The 5,198-nt window shown below is 37.6% G+C and overlaps 1 long non-coding RNA gene across 1 annotated transcript; it reads left to right on the forward strand.

The window, feature by feature from the left end:
- The first annotated feature begins 6 nt into the window (after positions 1–6).
- On the forward strand, positions 7–4,749 carry LOC138147506 (uncharacterized). Its single transcript, XR_011164824.1, has 3 exons — positions 7–114; positions 2,326–2,407; positions 3,038–4,749. It is a non-coding gene; the product is annotated as an uncharacterized lncRNA (long non-coding RNA).
- Positions 4,750–5,198: the final 449 nt, after the last annotated feature.

Raw genomic sequence — 5,198 nt, forward strand, 5'->3', positions numbered from 1 at the left:
GTTTTCTAGCAATTTCCCATCATTCATCGCTGAGGTTACGTCTATCTCAGATAATATTTTGTCTGTTTTGCATATTGATCTTCATCATCTGTTTTCTAATCCTCCTAAGAAGAGGTAAGTTGTAATAGGAATTGATGGGAGCAAAAAGTAGAGGTGAGACTGAAGACTGGCTTTGCATTTGGGCAAACCTGTTTTCAGTGGTCTTGCAAAGGCACAAATCATCTACCTGGCCTCCTTTTTGATACCTAAAACTTAGGCCTTGGGGAACAGCATATGGTACTGAAAAAATCACTGGATGAGCAATCATATGACCATGATTCAGATCTGTTCTGCTGATTACTAACCGTACCATGTTGGGCATTAGTCTATATGATGCCAAGGTCCCTTTCAGTTCTAATAACATTTAGTTAATCTGAAATGCAATGAAGACTCCTGAAAAGAGTACATTTGGAGCTGTTAACTGTTTACTGGTTTTATACAAATATATTTCAGATCTTTTCTCAACAGGTAGCTCTGCATGGTGCAAAAGATAGATTGCTGAGCCTGAGCCTAGAGTCAGGAAGACTTGAGTTCAAATCCAGGCTCAGATACTTTCTAGCTGTGTGAACCTGGGAAAGTCACTTAACCTCTGTCTGCCTTGGTTTCCTCTACTGTAAAATGGAGGTAATAATAACACTTACCTCCCAGGGCTTTTGTGAGGATCAAATGATATAATATTTGTATAGTGCTTAGCACAGGGACTGTTATATAGTAGGTATTTAATAAATGCTTATTCCATCTCTTCCCCTCCTCCCCTACCCCAACCTCCCTTACTCTTTCCCTGGCTCTCCTCTCAAGTGAAGGATTTGATAAGAAAAGAGCAGGTGGAAGACACAGGGGAGGAAGAGTGGGGGTACCACAAAAGATAGTGAGGGGGTCAAAAACAACATATAAAGAGGGTAATTACTAGGAGGCCTACTGTAATTCATAACTCACAGTTTTGTCTAGGAAATGATCAAAAGCAAAAATATTTTTCAAATTAGCCTAATTGTCAGGAAAGGAAAATGTTTGATTTAAAAGATAGATGATCTCAAAATTACACTGTGGAGAGACTATGATAGTTTCTTTTTCCCCCCAGAATGTATTTGTTTAATTTTAGTTTTCAACATTCATTTCCACAATATTTTGAGTTCCAAATTTTCTACCCATCCCTCTCCCCACCCCAAGATGGCAAGTCCTTTATTTCATCGAATATTCATATTTTCCCCTGAAACTATGATAATTTCAATAGTGATGCCATATCAGTCTGTGCTAGTTGCTATCAAATATATTTAAGGCATAGAACATTCTTCAAATGGCACCTCCAGATTAACTACCTCAGGTTCAAGGTACTCAACGGGTCCATACGCCCTCAAAATCCCAGTTCATAAATTCTCCTCCCATTATCATTTATTTTTTTCCTACTCAACAGAAACTGTTTTGAAGCAAAGGCCTTGAAGGGCCGCTAGATGGCATTGTAGATAGAGCACTGGGCCTGAAGTTAAGAAAACTAATCTTCCTGAGTTCAAGTCAGGCCTCAGACACTTACTAGTTGTGTGACCCCGGGCAAGTCACTTAATCCTGTCTGCCTCAGTTTCCCCATCTGTAAAATGGTCTGGAGAAGGAAATGGCAAACCATTCCTGGATCTTTGGCAAGAAAACTACAAAAGGAGTCACAAAGAGTTGGCCAACAGCAACAAAGTGACTTGAATGAGGTAGCAAAGTAAGAAAAGCAGAAAAAAGAACATTTTTTCCCATAAACATGGGTCACATTCTCATACAAATACACACATGATCAGTGGGGAGAGTAGATAAGCTTAGAGATCACACATGAGAGCCACACCTGGGAACACATGCAGCCAAAGCATACGTCTCCAGCACTGCCTAGGTGCCTGTGTCTTCTGGTCTGACCAGACCTGCTCCCTGCTGGGGGATGGTGGCTCTGCTGGGCACATTTTGTGGGGATTTTGGAGTGTTTAATAAAGGAATAAGCATTTACTAAGCACCTACTCTATGCCAGACACTGTACTAGCACTTTTCCTCACTATATTCCTGCAAGGTAGTGGATTGTATAGTTGAGGAAATTATTGTAGAGAAAAGTTGTGACTTGCCCAGGGTCACATGGTAAGCTTCTGAAGGCAGAGTCCAGGCCCAGCCTTCTATCCATTGTACCACCTTTTGCATTGTACCCTTTTGCAATATTTGGCTGCCTCTAATCTTTGCAGGAACTTTTTATACTGGTGTCTGCTGTTCTCCCAGCAGCTGCAATATCAATAGTGTCTATCGAACTTTGCTCCCTGATACTAGGTGCTGGGCATTGTTTCTCTCATACCACCTGCTTTAGTTGTGATAATGTGGGGAGGAAGAAACTCCAGAAAACCTTTACCAGGTAAGGACACATGATCAATCTTTAGTCCTCATCACCAGATTCAGCTAACAAAAGCCAGGCGGAGTGAGCCCTTGCCAAGGCTGCCTTTTTTTTTTTTAGTGTTGCAATGATGGCCTGTATCTTTTTTTTTGAATGCTCTATGGTAGACACTGTAGTGCACTGGAAGGAGCACTGCCCGTGGAGTGAGGGTACTAGGGTTCAAATCCTACCTGTCATTTATTACTCACATGACTTTGAACCAGTCAAGGAATAAGTGATTTACCTAATCTTCCAGGTTAGTACATAGCAACTACATGCTACAACAAATCTATGCATTTCCATATTTTTTATGCACCAGCCATTTTTTATTTCTGCACCTCCCTGGGCCTCAGTCTTTTCATCTGCAAAATGAAGGAGCTTTGAGGATAAACTTCCACACATCTTAACCCATATCACGACATTAAGGAAAAGTATTAGGACTTCACACGGGCAAGAGTGAGGCCAGAAAGATACTACACTGATGATTCTGATGGAAGAAATTATGTCTGTATATGTTGAAGCAAATAGGCATTCTCTTCTTGTTCTGTTTGTACTCATCTCCAGGATAAGAATACAAATAACCCCAGCTCTGCTTAAAATCTTTTCTCTTAGAAACCAAAGAAAGAGAAACCCACGAACCAGACCCCAAGGAAGAGAATATTCCCAATCACAATGAAGTAATTGGCGATCATATGATCCGTCCTCTTGTCGTACACGATTTTAATCTGTGTTGTAAATGTTCACAACTGTACTTGTGGTATGGTATAAATTCTTTGTGTTATTTGATTCTAAGAGTGGAAGAAATAATCAAAAAGGGGAATAAGTGATTTGCCTAAACTAATATAGCAAATTTATTATATGGCAATTACATGCAACAAAAATCTCTGCATTTTCACATTTTTATATATCTATCAATATTTTCTTTCTTTTCCAAGACCATATTCATATGACATATATGATTAGACTGTCACAATATTTCCTCTAATCATGCACATTTAAGACACTAATTATGGATATTTGTGTGTTTTCTTTTTAAATCAGCATCACTATTTAAATAGCAGTTATTCTGAAAAAGATCCATTCATGCATTCATTTAATAGATATTTGAAATTATAGTAAAATGTCGACTTAGTGTAAGTCAGCAGCATGATATATGGAAGTCAAAGAAAGTAATGTGATGTTAGATTCTGTTAAGAGAAATATGTCATGCAGAATGAAAGGGTGATAATTACCCATACGTTTCCCTGGTTAGACCCCATTTGGTAAATTGTGATCCATTTGAGATCTCACTTGGGAAGGAAACTCCTGAAATGTTCTCCCTCCTCATCTCTTCCTCCTAGATTCCTGGGTTTCCTTCAAGTCTCAACTAAGAAGACTCTCCCAGTCTTCTTTAATCCTGGTGCCTTTCCTCTCACTGCCCCCAGTTATATTGTGTATATTTTATTTATACATGGGTTTTTACATGTTATCTCCCCTATTGGGCTGTGAATTTCTTGAGAGCACGGACATGTGGGCATCTGGATTGCATAGACACGATAATCTAGACTATGTAATTTTCCCTTAATTATTCATATCTTCTAAAATAGGAACAAACATGGAATGGCAAGTAAAACCTAGATCTGAAAGCAGTTGGAAGACCCAACAAAAGAACTGTTTTTGATGGGAGAATTAACACAATAAGAAAGCACTGAAGTGGGGAGATGGGAGGCAAGAGATAGCAGGGAGCTAGAGGTACGCTTTTATCAGGACTACACGTGAATAGAGTTTCTTGAAAAACATGTTGAATTCTTGGAGAATAGAATTAAGAATAGTTAAGAATAGTCTAGATAGGGAGAGCTGGGTTAGAAATAAAGAGAAAGCCAAACTAAACAAATGCTTCTTATAAAAGAATGTAAACCATGTCAAACATATATGTGACATTCCATAGACATTATTCACTACATATGGAAGAAGAGATGCATTTTCTCAATTCTTCTCTTGGAAAAAGCACAGTCATTACATTTTTCCAGTACTTTGCTTCCATTTTCAGTTCTTTACATTTGTTATAGTCATTGTGTATATGTTTACTTTATTCTTCATGAGTATACATACACACACTTCTATGCTTTTCTGAATTCTTTATTTTCATCATTTTCAACCAGTTTTAAAGGCAGCAAAGAAATTTTTGGCATACTAAGGGCAATTAAATAGGATAACATAATATTTTTTCATGTTTATAATTATTAAAGAATGACTGAATGAATTTTAGTATATAATATTATGGAACAGTATTGTGCTATGAGAAATGATTGAGGTAGTTTCAGAGAAATCTAAGAAGATTTATACAAATGGATGCTAGGTGAAGTAAACAGAACCAAAAGAACAATTTATACAGTAACAACAATATCATAAAGACAAAGATCTTTGAAAGACACTTGTGGATTATGTTACCAATGAGACAGAAGACTAAACATTTTCTCTAATCTTCCTGACCTCTCAAAATTTTTCAAAATTATTGAATTATGTACAAGAGATAAAGCATGTTAAGCCATCTCCATGATTGAGTACAGAGTGTTGAACATGCCCCCCATGGGCTACATGTGGCCCACAACACTACCAAGTGTGGTCTGAACTAGATTAAGATGTAATTGAGAAATATTTAACAAAATAAACAAAAATACAAAAAAAAGTGGATAATGTTAATGTGTGGCTTTGTAAGTCAGTGTGTGTTCTTCAGGAATCCTTTTCTATTTGAGTTTGGTACCACTAGATACCAAGAACCCAATAGAGATAA

Source organism: Petaurus breviceps, unplaced genomic scaffold (assembly GCF_028583685.1).
Source record: "Petaurus breviceps papuanus isolate PSGF00001 unplaced genomic scaffold, PetGlider_PUasm1.0 90792, whole genome shotgun sequence".
Lineage (NCBI taxonomy): Eukaryota > Metazoa > Chordata > Mammalia > Diprotodontia > Petauridae > Petaurus > Petaurus breviceps.